Source organism: Canis lupus, chromosome 24 (genome assembly GCF_011100685.1).
Source record: "Canis lupus familiaris isolate Mischka breed German Shepherd chromosome 24, alternate assembly UU_Cfam_GSD_1.0, whole genome shotgun sequence".
NCBI lineage: Eukaryota > Metazoa > Chordata > Mammalia > Carnivora > Canidae > Canis > Canis lupus.
In genome coordinates, this window is record NC_049245.1 from 30394821 (window position 1) to 30411506 (window position 16686).

A 16686-nucleotide genomic window follows, 5' to 3' on the forward strand; every position below is an offset into this window, starting at 1 on the left:
CTAAAAATAATTTTTCACATTTAGGTCCCCAATCCATTTGCAATTTTTAAAATGATATGTAGCATACAAGCGAAGGTATAATTTTTATTTTTGCATGCAGAAGTCAAATTGTTCCCAAACTGTTGAATGGCTATATCAATATGTAATGTTCTCATATACCTCATTTATATTCATAGGTAGGTTTGCTTTTATGCTCTCTGTTTTGTTCCAGGGGACTACAATTTTATTCCTGCACCCATACCACATACTGCCCTAGTTACTGTAGGTTCATCATATCTCTCCTATCTTTTAAGATAAACCACTCCCCTCACTTCTTCCTTTTCTGAATTGCCTTGGCTCTTCTTAGGTTACTGCTCTTACATGTGAATTTTGGAATTAGCACAAGTTCCATGAAAAGCTCTATCTGGATTTTGATTAAAATCATATGGAATTTATGAATTAGTTTATAGAGACCTGGCATCCTTGTGATATGTCTTCCTTCCTATTCATAATATAACTTGCCATTTATTCAGGCCTTCAAAAAGTATTGCCATGTTTTGCAATTTTCTTCATAGAGTCTCCTGCTTTTGGGGTTAGATTTATTCCCAGTTACCTTAGGATTTTTGACTAATGTAAATACTGTTTTTTTTTTTTAATTCTATATACATTTTCTAATTTGGCTGTATTTAGTGTATAAAAATAACTGTTGGGATTTTAAAAATATTGAATTTAAATGAAGCCACTGAACTCAAATATCTCATTAGTTTTAGTAGTTCTAGATTCTCTGGGATTTTCAGAGCAGCCATCAAATTGTAGGCAAATCATGACAATAATGACAACTTTTACTTTCCAATCCTTGTATCACATACTGCTTCTTTTCTTATTTTTTTTCTTTTTCTTATTTTTATTTGTGTATTTGCTTATGGAAGCAAAACCTTCAGAAAAACAGAAGGGGAAATATCAGGCATTTGTGTGTTGTTGCTAATTTTAATGAAAATTTCCTTGAAATTTTACCATGAAGTTTTGTGTTTATTATGGCTTTTGTTACTATTATTATTTTAGGTATATATTTAAATAAAAAAACCTATTTCTCATTTGCTAAAGTTGTGGGAATGTTGAGTTTTATTGACTGCTTTTCCTGCAACTATTGAGATAACAATATATTTTTATCTCTTAACATGCCAGGGGGGTGCGTCACATTGTCAAATTTTCTGACTTTTAATCACTCTTGCGTAAACAACTTGGCATTAAGTTCTATTTGACCATGTTCTGTAATTTTTAAAAAATTGGATTCAATTGACTATTTTGTTTAAGACATTCATATTAATATTTATAGGTGAAATTGGTCTATAATTTTCTTATGCTATCTGAGGAGGATTGAGTTTTTATTAACCATTATTGGACTCTACCTGCCTTGTAGGAAGATTACATGTTTTCAGTTTGAATGTACTGCATCCCTATAGCTGGAACTTCCCTCCAAAATGAGCCTGATTCACCAGGGGACATTCCTTTAGCTGTGCCTCTGAATGTGGAAACACATGGAGCAGGGAAGCAGCCTTGGGCATTGCTCAGCTGACCTGTAGTTCACATGTAATATGAATTAGGAATAAATCTTTATTTTTATAAGCCACAGGGATTTTTGGATTTTCTCTGCATTAGTAAAGCTAATTAATTATCCATATCTAGTTTTAGAATCAAGGTTAATCTAGCCTCATAAAATAGGCTAGTACCCTTCTTTCTTCTTCCTGAAAGAATTTATATAATACAGAAATATCTTGATCCTCAGATGTTGGTAAAATCTAATTATAAAACTGTTTGGGCCTGGTATTTTAGGGAAGCTGGAGAAGAATTTTGACAAATGATTCCATTTTAAAAATAGTTATTGATATAGTCAGGTTTTCCATTTTTTTCTTTGTGTCAATTTTGATATTTTTTATTTTTGTAGAAAATTTCTCCTTGTATCTATGTTTTATGTCAACATAAAGTTGTTTGCAACAATTTCATGATTAAAAAACAAACTTTTTCTGTATTTTAATTACAATCTAATGAGAATATTGTTTGTGCCTTATCTCTTTTTTCTTGATTAATCTTGTAATAAGTTTGCCCACATAATGAATATTTTCAGAGAACTAACTTGTTCTTTGTCAAAACTTCTTGTCAAGTTTGTCAAAAACTTCTTGTCAAAACTTCTGTTTTTTCCTCTTTCATCACTTTCTGCTCTTATTTTTATTTCCTTCTTTCTACCTTTTTGGGGATTTTTTTTTCTAGCTTTAAAAGTGAATGCATAATTCATTTATTCTCAATATTTTATATATTAGTTAGCATTATAGCATTGGCTGCATAGAGGAGAGACCCAAAATAACAGCAGCTTAAATAAGATGATAGTTTATTTTTCTCACACATGAAAATGTAGAAGATAGGAAATTCAAGACTGACATGGTAAAAAAAAAAAAAAGTATAAGATAAATTATCAGCCTTTCACATAGCCAATATACTGTGATGAAGTAGGATCAGGAAAATAGTAAAAATCCCATTGGGACAGAGGAGAGAGTAAAACACACCCTATGGCTGCTGCTCCCTAACCGTGACAAACTTCATCGCCCATCAAGCAGCCTCTGATTCTTGCTCTTGGAGAGACTCTGCGTTTCATCATCCTTGAAGTCTCCTGGTGTTACCTTGTCTGTTATTCTTCTTGGCGACATCTGAGGTAGGCCTTGCAGAACACATTCTCTTTGCTTAGAACAGTTCTCTGGGGATCCCTGGGTGGCGCAGCGGTTTGGCGCCTGCCTTTGGCCCAGGGCGCGATCCTGGAGACCTGGGATCGAATCCCGCGTCGGGCTCCCGGTGCATGGAGTCTGCTTCTCCCTCTGCCTGTGTCTCTGCCTCTCTCTCTCTCTGTGACTATCATAAATAAATAAAAAATTAAAAAAAAACACAATTAGAACAGTTCTCTTGTTTAGAAGCTTTCAAATCTGAAAACTCTTGTGTTACTTTAAAAATTTTCCTTTTAAAGGTGCCTTGCTCATTATCCTTCAACTGAGTGGGAGCTAACTAGTCGCATCTAAAACAAAGACTTGGGTGGGGAAGACAGCTCCAGGACAGACAGTTTCCTCCATGTTAGCTCTAATTTTATGGCAAAAATATCTCTTAAAAGAAGGTATTGATAGAACTTTGGAGCCATGGTATTATTTCCTGCTAAGTCTGGCACTACAGAACTACCATTCTTAATAGCTTCATTTTGGTATAAAAGTAAGTGGCCCTTTCAATTCTGAAAAGCCCCAAATGGCCAGACTCCTGGTCAACTTAGATTAAGCTACAGGCAGAGAGCGCTTCAGTGCTGTATTTTCTTCCATTTTTGTAGCACACTGGCTAGCCTTATCTTGGATTTATATCTCTTCATTAGGATTTTGCTGAAATCCACAAGCAGCAGCAACACAGACCAACATTCTTTCTCTATTATGTGTATATAGATGCGAGCACTACAGACTCAGCGAACACATGGTCTATCTTGCAAAGTAGAGCATTACTATTTTGCCAAGTATATAATCACTGCATAACAAGGATTACTAATATTCCAACCTGTACTCTCTGAGTCAGCAATGCCTATCTATCAGCCAGTCAGTGGTCTGAAGCCATACAGATGTTTATTTCTGTTACATTCAGCCCTCTACCTTAAGGTACCAAAATTAAATGAATCTCTGTTTAACAGAAGTAGTGGCTTTCACAAGATAAATATTTATTTCTCATGTAAAATACTGGAGGTGGGCAGTCCAGGCCTACATGGAGGAGGCTCTACTTTCATGAAATCCTTAGGGACTCCAGATCTGTTTTTTTTTTTTTTTTTTTTTCCCCTCACCAATCCTTAGGGTGTTGCCCTGGTCCTTATGACTATAGAGGCACCACAGCAGAGAAAGATTTGTCCTGGTTTGCCTGGGACTTTCCTGGTGGCACTGACAGTCCCATGTCCTGGGAAATTCCTCAGTACCTGGCAACTTGGTAGATTTGGTCACACTACTCTATTTCCACCCCAACTGGCTGTATTGCAACTCCATTCTTATGCTAACCAGCCAGAGTTAGCATCAGATCTCACAACTTAAGGACTCACATGCTTTCACAAGACTATCACCACTTCAGATTGCAGCTGGTGTTCCCAGGCCACCTGTTTCTGACCAATTGGCCCCCAGTCCAGGGGGTTCCCATAACATCCTTCAGGTGTGATAACTTGCCATAATTATCCACAGAATGAAAGTGCTATACTTACGATTACCCTTTTATCCTAAAGGGTACACACAGAAGGAGTAGGAGGTTCTTGAATGCAGGACTTCCAGGCCCTTTGCCTGTGAAGTCAGGCTGTACCACCCAGCCGGCACATCAATGTGTACACCAGTCTAGAAGCTCCTCTGGGCTTTGAGTCCAGGGTTTTTATTGGGTTTACAATGATTGATTGAATCATTGGCCACATGATTAAACTCAATATCCAGATCCCTCTCCCTCCTTAGAGGTTAAGTGGCTGAAAGTCTCGGCCTACTAATCACATGCTTGGTCCTTCTGGTGATCAGCCCCCGACCCTCATCCTGAAGTTATCTAGGGTCTTATCTAGAGTCATTTCATTTATATAAATTACATTACATACCTTACATAAAAGAGATGGTCTCTATCACTTAGGACATCCACAGGGTTTTTGAAGGTCTGTGCTAGGTACCCAGGACAAAAACCAGGCAAATTATTTATTATATCACAACAAACCCTCTGCCACCATATATATATTTTGGTCAGCAGGAAGGTGAAAAGTATCAAGGAGTCAGGTTGACAACATGATCAGAAAACTGTATATGTTACTTCTTTTTAATATCCATTGGCCAGAACTTCAACACTGGCCATTCTAACTGCAAGACAGGCTGGGAAATATGTCCATATTCTGCAGCCATGTGCCTACTTAGAAATCAGAGGTTTTATTATTATAGGAAAGATGGAGGATAGATATTGAGGTATAGATACTAGTCTGAAACACATTTCCTTTTTTATTTTTAAAGATTTCATTTTTTTATTAGAGAGAGAGAGTGAGCCCACAGTGTGTGTGTGGGGAGGACCAGAGGGAGAGGGAGGAACAGGCTCCCCACTGAGGAGGGAGCCCAATGTGGGACTCCGTCCCAGGACTCTGAGATCATGACCTGAGCCACAGGCACACGCTTAACTGATTGAGCCGCCTGGGCACCCCTAAACCACATTTCTTTCTTTGATAATGTTATTAAGCCTACACAGTTTATTTGATATCCTGCTTTAGCTCAACCACTGAGCCACCCAGGTGTCCGAATGTAATAAAGTCTTAACAAAAATTTTCCATGTAAATACGTGTGACTTGGTGCATATCCTTATTTTATTAAGATAAATTCTATGAATGGGGGGGCAATGGGTAGCTCAGTGGTTGAGCGTCTGCCTTTGGCTCAGGTCATGATCCTGGGGTCCTGGGATCGAGTCCTGATTTGGGCTCCCTGCAAGGAGCCTGCTTCTCTCTCTGCTCATGTCTCTGCCTCTCTGTGTTCTCATGAATAAATAAATAATATCTTAAAAAGAATTCTATGCATGGGATTGCCCCTTCAAAGATACATTTTAAAAAAAACAAATGATTGCCATGGCTGTCAGTGTGCCCCTCCCCCAGAGGGGTCAAACCAACTTTCTTACACCATCTTGAACATTGTGTATCATATTTTTATCTTTGCTGATGGTCAGACCACCTCCTTTCGCTCATGAGGAGAGAGAAACTTGACAATGTCCAGCAGCTGGCAAAATAAAGCAGAAGGAGCTCCAGGAGTTGATTCTGACTCTCATTTCCTGCCCAGGAGAGAGGGTGGAAAAATGACAAAATCCAGCTGTGCCACTCTTTCACATCCAGACTTTTGAATTCTAAAATTCTTTTGCTCTGTCTAGCACCAGCTGGGCTGAAATTTTGTGGAAAAGATGTCCTTCTCCTGAGGAACGAATCATCCCTGCTAACATCTATGCCTCACCCAGGACACAGAGCTTGACAAATACTCTTTAGCCAAGTGTGTTGTCTTAGCTGGAAGCTGGAGAACAATCAAGTCTCTCTTTTGCTGATGTGCAGCTCAGCTGGGTCCTCATAGCTCTGGTCTCTGCCCAAATGTTTTTATGACTTCCCTTCAGAAGCTGGCAGCAGCAGGGGCCCCCCACCTATCCCAGTTAGGGTTATTGGTCCTTTGGAAGCAAAGATGTAGCCACTTACATGAAGAAACCAAAATAACAATTGAACTTCTATACTCGTGATCCCATTTGAGTCTCGTACCACCCTGTGAGCTAAGAACGATTATTGTTTCCCTTTTATCGACGAGTACACTGAAGTATAAAAAAGCCTAGGGAGATTTTGTTGGCTTATATGGTTAGAAAGAGGCCTTCCCTGACTACTTTTGCTGTGTAATCTGCTGTGCCCTGCCAGTCACTAACTCTATTACTCTATTTTAACATTACTGATCACAATGACTAATTTTTGTCTTGTTTCCTTATTGTGGTAGACAGTCTCTGAGATGGTACCCAATGATCTTCACCTCCCAGTATGTATGTCATTGTGTCTCTTCTCCCACACTGAATCATGCTGGCTTGTGTGACTACTGGAGTCTAGTGGAAATGATGTATGACTTTCAAGGTCAAAAAGGGCATAGCTTTGCCCTGTTTAGGGAAGCCATCTGCCTTGCCATAGGGATGCTCAAGCATCCCACGGAGAGGCCCACATAAGAGTGACTGGGGCCTCTTACTGCCAACATCAACTTGCCAGCTACATAAACGAGCCACCTTGAAAATGGAGCCATCAACCCAGTCAAGGCATCAGCTAACGCCCAGATGAGAGTCACTGCAATCTCACAGGAGACCTTCCACCAGAGCTGAGTTCAAGTGGCTCCTGAGTTCCTGACCCATGTGTGACCCCATTTGAGATATTGGAACTGAAATGTGAGATATATTGGGTGTTTATTGTCATTTAAAGGAAGTAATTGGTGATTTGTCATGTGGCAATAGATAGCTAAGACGCTATTCGTTTATTTCCCCCGGTAGACTATAAACTCTGTGAGGGCAGGGCTCATGTCTTTCTGATTCACTCACCTTCACATCTGGAACAATGCCAAGCACACAGCAGCAACTTTATATTTAGTGGATAAATGAATCATTGAAAGTGGTGGCAAGAGGATTAAAATCTTTATGCTCAAGCCTCACCTTCTGGCCCGTTCTCATGACACTTCTCTTTTGATTCTCTTTCCTTATTGAAGTTGAGCCACATAGCCCCACATGGCGGAGTGGGTGGGCTTTTTCCTGTTGCCTACACAGCAATTCATAGTTAATTAAACCTTTGCATAAACAGAAGAAGGAAGGATGTAAAAGTAATGAGCTGACAGCCCAGTGTGTATTATGTGGGGCTGAGAAGAGAAGTTAATTTAGAGAAGAATTATGCACAGGCGGAAGAGAAGTCCATTAAAACAAACCAACTGTCTGGAAAGAGATAAAGCAAAAATGGATTCTGCATCCTGTGAAATAAATAGCAAAACTGCACATTTAGGGCACTTTGGAATCCTCAGAGCTGAGGCCCATGATGAGTAGGAAAGGGAAATACTGGGTTATGTAGGCAGGGGTGCAGAAGCAGCTCCTTCAGTTCTGTGTGGGGTGCAAGATGTGTCTTGCTGGAGCATAGTTCTTGTTCTAGGATTGCTTTGCTCACAACCCATTTGTCTTAGCATGGGGTTCCCCCAGAGAAGATTCTGAGCCAAGAACTAGAATACAAGCACTTTATTGGGAGGTGCAAGGAATATGAGTAGATGAGGAGGAAGGTAATCTAAGAGAAGGAAAGGAAGCAAATAAAGCTATTAATCCAGCCACCACAGTGGGTACCTAGAGATTAATCCCCTGGTGGAACTTCGAGAGACCTAAAAAAAACAAACAAACAAACAAACAAACAAAAAAAAACAACATACCTCCCATTTATCTCAAAAGATGAGGGAGCTGGGATAGTTATACCCCAACACCCATCAGCAGGGAGATACTAACTTTCAGACACCATTCTCATGATCTTAATTAATTCATTTTACCTGGATCATTCATTCATCCCACAGAGATTTATTTCCAGCCCACTGAGCTAGGTGCTGGGGACACAGCGAGCAAACACAGATGTGGGGATAACAGCCCATAATCCATAGTAACTCTTTAACACACTCCCAGAAGAAACAGGTTGGAGTATAGGCTTTCCCTAAACTGTTCAACTATTCAGGGCTCCCCAAATTTATGCTATAGACCCAGAATATCCCAGGAGAGAATTAGCTCCTAAATTAGTCATGCTGTCAGAAGTACTGCAATAACCATGGTTTGGGGAAACCTAACCTCCCCTTTTCCTGATTTGTCTGTAGCCTGAGTCTTCTTCCTCTTTGAATACCAAAGTATTTATTGCAAGGAGGCATCACCATGCTATTACCTTTCCAGGAACTTTATGTGGGCAGATATCCAATTAGTACCTTAAAATAAAGCCTGATTCATAATGATATCTGTTGCTGCTACAGTGGCTTAAACACTTTTTAAGTTTCCAGACTTTGTGGGGGAGATACAGAAGCATTTATGATACATACTAAAACTGAAAAGAAATTTAAAAGATGTTGAATTTTTTAGAAACAAATTAACTACCAATTAAACAGCACATATGTATCAAAGGAAGAAAACAATGTTTCATTCATTCATTCGTTTTTTTCATTCATTTAATGAAGAAATATTTATCGCGCACTTATGTGCCAGGCCCATGCTAAGCCCTCAAAACTAGCACTCAATAAAGCAAGGTGACATTTGAAAGGTCAACAGGGTGAGATCACGTAGGTTGTGGTAAGGTACTTGGGTTTTATTCTACGTGAGATATTGTGTTTGGTTGATCCTATTAATGACTCCAATCCTTCACTCCTCCTTGTAATTATAATTGTTGCCATGTAACTCAGCACTGCCTTCCCATTGGATTCTGAGCTCGGCCATGTTACTTGCTTTGACTAATGTTATATTAGCAAATAGGATTCTAGAGGAGGCTCAAAACACTCTTCCATGATTGGGCTTACTCATTCTTGCTCCTCTGCCTTGGTCATGGGAACTTGCCTGGGCTAGTCTGCTGGAGGATGGAACCGTGGAACAGCGTTGAGGCCATCCTAGATCAAACAATGTGCAGTTGGCCCCTGCTATGTTGAGTGAGCCCAACCAGGAGCATCTGAGACCAGCCCAATCCATAGAAACCCACGTATTCGTGGTTCTATGCTATTGCTATTGCAGTTTGGTTATTTGCTAACAGCCATCACTGCAGCAGTAGATAACAGATATAGATGGGAAGTAATTGGAGAGTTTTAAGCAGAGAAAGAGTCTTACCAATGTTTTCAACAGAGTCCTCTGGTTGCCCCATAAATTACAAAGTGGCAAGGATAGAATCAGGAAGCTTAAAAATTATTCAAATATCAATGGCAATCCTTGGGTGGACTCATACACACATTGAGAGTTCCTCAATATTTTCACAAGAAAATAATAGTTTATTTAGGGGATATCCAAAACGTTGAAAAGAACATGATAGGATATTGAACATATAAGCACTCTCATTTTGATTGTAATCTTTTTAGCCAGGATAAATTTCCTGAACTGTTAAACACCATTTCTTTGGAGAACCCCTCCCTGACACCCCCAGATTAGGTTAGATTACCCTGTTATAAACCCTTCCCCCAGTATTTACTGTAATTGGGATTAAAAAGTATGTAATTTGTTTACTATCTACCATATCTCACTGGGAGCTCCTGGAGGGCAGAGATTGTGCCAGTTTTCTTCTGTCCTATAAATCTGGCACAGCTTCTGGCACACTGACCCCATTCAATAAAGATTTATGCTAATGATACATTCTGACTCCTTGGAAAAAAATAGTTGCACATTGATTAGAGTAGGCAAGGCAGCAGTAACAACTAAATATGTAATGCAACATAAGAGAATTTTTAAAAAATATTTTAATCCCAATGTAGTTAATGTATAGTTCTGTATTAGTTTCAGGTATACAATATAATGATTCAACAAGTTCATATATTACTCAGTGCTCATCATGGTAAGTGTGTTCTTAATCGCCTTCACCTATTTTACACATCTCCCTGCCCACCTACCCTCTGGTGACCATCTGTTGGTTAATTAAGAGGCCGTGTTTTGGTTTCTTTCTCTTTTTCCTTTGTTCCTTTGCTTTGTTTCTTAAATTCCACATTATAAGTGAAATAATATGGTATCTGTCTCTCTCTGCCTGGCTTTCACTTAGCATTACTCTCTAGCTCCAACCATGTTGTTGCAAATGGCAAGATTCATTCATTTTTATGATTAATATTCCATTGTGTATGTATATATATACCATATCTTCTTTATCCATCATCAATTGATGGACACCTGAGCTGTTTCCATAATTTGGTCATTGTGGACATTGCTGCTACAAACATAGGGGTGCATGTATCCCTTCAAATTAGTGTTTTCGTATTCTTTGGATAAATATGCAGTAGTGACTACTGGATCATAGGCTAGTTCTGTTTTTTAACTTTCTGATGACCCTCCTCAGAAATTTTCCACAATGTTTTCCACAATGTCTGCACCAGTCTGCATTCCCACCAATAGTGCATGAGGGTTTCTTTTTCTTCACATCCTTTCCAATACCTGTTGTTTCTTGTATTTTGGGTTTTAGCTACAATGTCTTTAAAATTTTATAAATAATTTAAAATTTATAGAAAATTTGCAAAAGTTGAACAAAGGATTCCTTGTATACTCTTACATTCTCTAATTGTTAACATTTTTCCATGCTTGCCTCATTATTCTTTCTCTTTCTGTCTCTGTGTGCTTTTTCTGAACCATTTGACAGTGAGCTGCAAATATGGCTAATTATCTCTAAATACTTCAGTGGGTATTTTCCCCAAACAAAGACACTCTTTTACATCACCTCAGTAGAACTATAAACAGGGACATTAACACGGATCCAGGAATACCACCCATCCACAGAACCATTCAGATCTTGCCTTCAGTAACCATCCTTTATCAGCACCCTTGCTTTCAGGTCCAGGATTTATCCAGGATTCTGTGCAGCACTTACTTATCATAACTCTTTAGTCCTTTTCAGTCTGGAACAGTGCCTTGGTTTTTCCATCGTTCCTTGACTTTAGCACTTTTCAAAATGTATGGGCTAGATGCTTTCTAGAGTGTTTCTCAGTTTGACTTGTCTGAGGTTTCTTCATGATTCAATCCTGGTGATACAGTCACTTGTGTATATTAAAAACTGAGGGACCACCTGGGTGGCTCAGTGATTGAGTCTCTGCCTTCAGCTCAGGTCATGATCCTGGGGTCTTGGGATCAAGTCCCGCATCTGACTTTCCAGAGAGAGCCTGCTTCTCCCTCTGCCTGTGTCTCTGCTTCTCTCTGTGCCTTTCATGAATAAATAAATAAAATCTTTTTTAAAAAACAACAAAAAAACCCTGAGTCCTCCCCCGGTGTCTCTAATTCCAATCAAACTCCTTGTCTCCCTCTCTAACAGGAGAAACCTGGCTCCCCTTATGCTCAACTAGTCACATTCTTTCTCAGCACCCCTGCCTGTAAGCAATCTTCTGATTATGCAGACTGGCTCATTGCCTTGACCCTCGCACACTCATCAGCCTCCTGGGCCATGTCCTCCCTCCATTTTGTGGAGGCCTTGCTGGCAGACCATCCCACACCCGCACAAACATGGTGAGCCCAGACTCCACAATCTCTCCGGGGCATAGAGACTAAGTGAGCACCCTCCTGGATCCTGGCCCCATTGCTGTTAGCCACTACCAGGTGTTCATTTTTTGTTCAAGTAACAGTCCTGGGCAGATGAAGAGTTCTCTGGTGCTGGAGGAGGTCATCAAGAGGACACGATCCCCAGCTGACTCTAGAGCAATTGGAGGCTCCTCCTCCTCCCCCGTCCTTAGAATATACTACCACTCACCATTCCCACAGTGAGAGCCATTTGTCGGGAGGTAGCCTTGAGGGAGTTAAGGTGTTGTTGAGACCCTCTGGTGGGTGCAGGTGACTGAGTCCCATTAGGCCTCTCTGTAAACTGTTAAGTTTCTAGAGGGCAGGTGCTAAGATCTGCTGTCTTGCGGAGCCCAAGACAAGTGTTGTGTGTGTAAGCTCCTTGGCTTATTTCACCTGCCATCTGCTGATCTGGAGCAGCCTCTTCCCTGAGTCTCTTCTTGCCCTCTTGGGTTTGGCGGGTTTCAGATTTCACCCCAAGCTCCCAAGGTGAGCCACCAGAAGTACCACCTATGGCTTATAAGGATCTAACAGGTAGGGTGACCAAATACCTCTCTCCCTCCCCAGCCTGAACTTTCCTGTCCATAGTCTTATTCTGATGAGAGAAGCTCCACCACCATGAGACTTGAGGATTTTGGGTGGCCCTTGTCAGTTTTCCTTGCAGACTTGCCACCATTTCTGCTTACTGAAACCGATGACTCTGTGTTGAGTTGTTGCACATGGACTCTTGCCTTTGGAATTGGCTATTTATTTCTTCTTCCAGGTTCAGGGGGTGAGGAACAGTGCGGGATTTGGAGTCCCACGGTTCTTCTTCTTTTTTTTTTTTAATTTAATTTATTTATTCATGAGAGATACAGAAGGAGAGAGAGGCAGAGACACAGGCAGAGGGAGAAGCAGGCTCCATGCAGGGAGCCCGACGCAGGACTCGATCCCGGGTCTCCAGGATCACGCCCTGGGCTGAAGGTGGAGCTAAACTGCTGAGCCACCGGGGCTGCCCCAAGTTCCAGGGTTCTCCATTCAAATTCCAGCAGTGCTGCTTACTGGCTGTATGACTCTGGATGAATAACTTCACTTTTCTAGACCTTGTTTCCTTCTCCATAAAAACTAGTCCTACTTCATGGGATTGTGGTGAAGTTCGGATAACATAGTACCCAGAGTGGGCTCAGAGCAGTTCTTGGCACACGCTGAGCTCCCAAAGGTAGCACTTGCTATTCCCACTCCTTTTTTGGTCCACTTGTTCTTTTTTAAAAAGTTGTATTTAAGTAATGTCTATACCCAATGTGGGGCTCAAACTCACAGCTCCAAGATCAAGAGTTGGATGCTTTCCTGACTCAGCCAGCCAGGAACCTCTGGTCCAAATGATCTAGTAAAGGTGTTGGAATGTGCTGTCCACACAGTAAGCATTTTAATAGGTTGTCCAAATGCAGTGGATTAAAAATTCTGCTGGAAGCCATACCCTAACTACCTCTGGCTGGCAGTAAATGACCTGTTCACACCCAGGGCACACTTGAGCATGCACTCACCTGCACCCAGGTGGGGATCTACAGCAGGCTCCCCTCCATGTCATGCCCACAGGCATCCTGGGCTCTAGCTGTGGAGCAGTGGAGCAGGTGTCTCTAAAGCTTCTGGGCAAGTCCAGTGCCAGAGATGAAGGGTCTTCTAATTGGGCCTCAGGCAGCGAAGAGGCCCTTGTCCATCCACAGTACTGGCTTGTTTTAAGGGAGATCTTTGAGGAAGCAGGAGAGGGCTCAGGCTGGGGCAGAGCCTTCCAGTTGAGCAAATGTCTATTGCCCAGTAGGACTGGGCTCTGGGAGATCCCAAAGAGGTTGTCAAGAACCCTTCTGAACTGGGAGGTGAACACAGGGAAACACCGTGGTCCCCCTCCCAGGCTCCATCCTTGGGGCTGGTGCTTGTGTCTCCCCTTATGGTCCATTTCCCTTAATCTGGGGATGGGGCTGAGAGAGGGAGGGCTTGGTGAGCACCAGCATGTTCCAGCTCATGCTGGAAGTCTCCATGTACCCTCGTATGCTGCCCAGGATATGTTCAGAGATCACGCGCTGATGAGCAGACCGTGTACTGTTTAACTGGGCCGGCTTCCCCAGGTTTGAGTGGGGGAACTGGGCCCACTGGATTTTATCCTAGATTACTAGTGTGCTTTGGGCTAAGGACTCCCCTTGTCTTCCACGCTGGGGGCTTCTGTGCAGAGAAAGCTGCAAATTAACCTTGTAGGCTGACCTGAAATTTGCCTTGGCCACTGACCATTATTAACGGAGCTGACTGCAAAGGCAAGGCCTCTGTTGCCTTGTGACCTGGCCAGGTTGCTATGGGAACCAGGGTTCTGACATCCCTGTGGCTCCCTGGAGTTAGGAAGTGTCCCCTGGGAGCAGAGGGGCCAAGTCAGACAGGGGCGTGGGAACAGAGGCAGAAAACCGGGGATTTGGGAGGTGAGGTTAGGAGATAGGACGGGAAAAATCCCACTTCCTGAGGTGGGGACTAGGCCCCATTCTTAGCTGGGCTCAGAACTGAGCTCCCAGGAACCCTTCTTTCTGGAAACACTCCCTGCCCCCAGGCCTTCAGAGCAGTGTCTGGGTATCCCCTTTCACTTAGCCAAGGAAACTTCGAGCAGAATGGGGTCCGGGCTGACTTCCACCCTCAAATGAGCCTCTGGTGACACAGACCAACAAGTGGATGTGAACCAGTTCTGGTTTGTACAAATTTGGACCTCTCTGTGCCCCGGTTCCCTTCCATGAAAAAAATGGCATGAATGATAGGGCTCTTCCCATGTACCCATTAGGCTGTTGTGGAGGTGAAAATATAAACTTGGCCACCTTCAGACCCCAGGAGGCTTGGTGACTCTACTCCAGGAAACCCTAGCTGGTGGTGCCCTCTGCCCCCTGCTGAGAATCTGGGTGCCTTAATCTGGAGACCCAAGCCTGGCTCGATGTTTCTTTTTCTCTGTTGTCCTGGGCCAGCTTCCCTGCCCCTAACTAAACTCTCAGCTGTGTCTGAGGGGGAACCATACCTCAATCATTTCTGCAGCTGAGTTCCCTCCCCCTCCTCCCCACTGCCGACTTTCCCACCCTGTGCCCTTTCTGGGCTAGCACCAAACCTGATCCCTAGTAGGAATGCAGTAATTGTTACTTACATATACAGCATTTTAAAATATAACCAGTATTTGTTATTATCTCAATGTCTCCAGCTTTTGTCTGTTTTGAAGGGGCCTCCCTGGAGAGGACCCTGAGACAAGAATTCTGGGGCCGGTGGTGTTTTTAGGAGATGACACTAGAAAGCACCAGGAAGGGAGTGGAGGGTAGGTAGTGAAGGGTGCATGGTCGAGACAGTGTTACTATGGCAACTCTGGGGGCTGGTGTAGAACATGCCTCATTGTGACCTCACACAAGGAAAAAGAGAGCCAGGGTTGACCTCTCCCAGTACCCACTGATGTTGGAGGTCTTCGGGAGGATGTGAGCACTGGTTGACCCCAGAGCCGGACCCAGGCAATTGGAGGTTCCACATGCCCTATCCATTCTTGGAATGTACATTCTACTCACCCCTCCCACAGTGGGAGATGTTTTCAAGGACACAGTGGGAGGGAGCAATGTGTAATTGAGACTATCTGGATGGCATATGTGATGGAGTCCCATTAAGATCTCTCTGTAAACTATTAAGATTCTTGCAGGTGCTGGCCTCGTGGTTGCCCAAGGTGAGCCTGGTATATAAGTTCCCTTTGCTTTTTGAACCTGCCACCTATCCATCTGGAGTGGCCTTTTTTTTTTCTTTTCTTTTCTTTTCTTTTCTTTTCTTTTCTTTTCTTTTCTTTTCTTTTCTTTTCTTTTTTCTTTTCTTTTCTTTAGTAACTATTACACTTGACTAAATATTTAATGAAGAAATAATGCCACAAATTTGTTGTACAAATTTCTCAGAAAATAGAAAAAGAAATATGTCACAATCCATTTTATGGGACAGCATTATTTTGACACCAAAACCAAAGGCATTTTTTAAAAAGGCTAGACCTCTATGAACTTAGGGGCAATACTGTTAATAAAATACTAACAGAGCAAATAGAAGTGTATAAAGTATATAAAAGCAAATATATCATGATCAAGTGGATTTTATCCCCCCAATTAAGGTGGTTCAAAAATCAATGTAATTCACCGTATCAAAAACTAGAAAAGAAAAATCGTTTTCATCTTCATAACAGGTGCAGAAAAATCATTTGACAGAATAAAACATGTTTTCTTGATGAAAACTCAGCAAAGCAGGTGCCCCAAATTATAAAGAGGTATAACACTATTAAGCTTGAAACTTATTAAATAAGGAAGATTTGAATATATATTGATTTGAATGAAAACATTTAGATAAGTGTCTAAATCTTTTGACAAAATTCTCCCAATTCAAGAGGACATAATATGAGCCATAATATGAACCCAAAGCCCTAAGTATACAGCTTCTCTTTGCCCAATAATTACATATCTAAGATTTTATTGGAATAAAATAAAAAAAGTGCACAATAATGATTTATAGCATGCTTCCTATTAGCAAAATTTGATGACTATATATACATCAAAGGAAGACTGGTTAAAAAAATATTGTATAAACAAATAAGTTTTGAGGATGTAATGCACAGCATGATGACTATAGTTAATAATACTGCTTTGCATATTTGAAAATTTCTAGGAGAATCAATAGATCTTAAGTTTCCATTATAAGGAGGTAAATTTATTAAATATGTGTAGTGATGGATCTTTTTTTTTGTATATTTTTTATTGGAATTTGATTTGCCAACATCTAGCATAGCACCCAGTGCTCATCCCATCAAGTGCCCCCCTCAGTGCCCATCACCCAGTCACCCCAACCCCCCTCCCCTTCCACTACCCCTTGTTCGTTTCCCAGAGTTAGGAGTCTCTC

The 16686-nt window shown here is 41.6% G+C and overlaps 1 long non-coding RNA gene and 1 other non-coding gene across 21 annotated transcripts in view; one reads left to right on the plus strand and one right to left on the minus strand.

Moving 5' to 3' along the window:
- Positions 1-2352: 2352 nt before the first annotated feature.
- On the minus strand, positions 2353-15118 carry LOC111092260. The gene is made up of 3 exons (XR_005377890.1): positions 14924-15118; positions 13302-13504; positions 2353-2880 (listed from the first exon to the last, which is right to left on the minus strand). It is a non-coding gene; the product is annotated as an uncharacterized LOC111092260 (long non-coding RNA).
- The window catches only part of LOC119865668, a 235930-nt gene continuing 233783 nt past the window's right edge, over positions 14540-16686 (plus strand). For 2 of the 20 annotated variants that reach the window (XR_005377872.1, XR_005377871.1), the window contains exon 1: positions 14540-15481. This is a non-coding gene — a transcript (uncharacterized LOC119865668). The remainder of the gene's footprint in view (positions 15482-16686) is intronic. The other 18 variants (XR_005377887.1, XR_005377886.1, XR_005377869.1 and 15 more) reach the window with 14 other exon arrangements.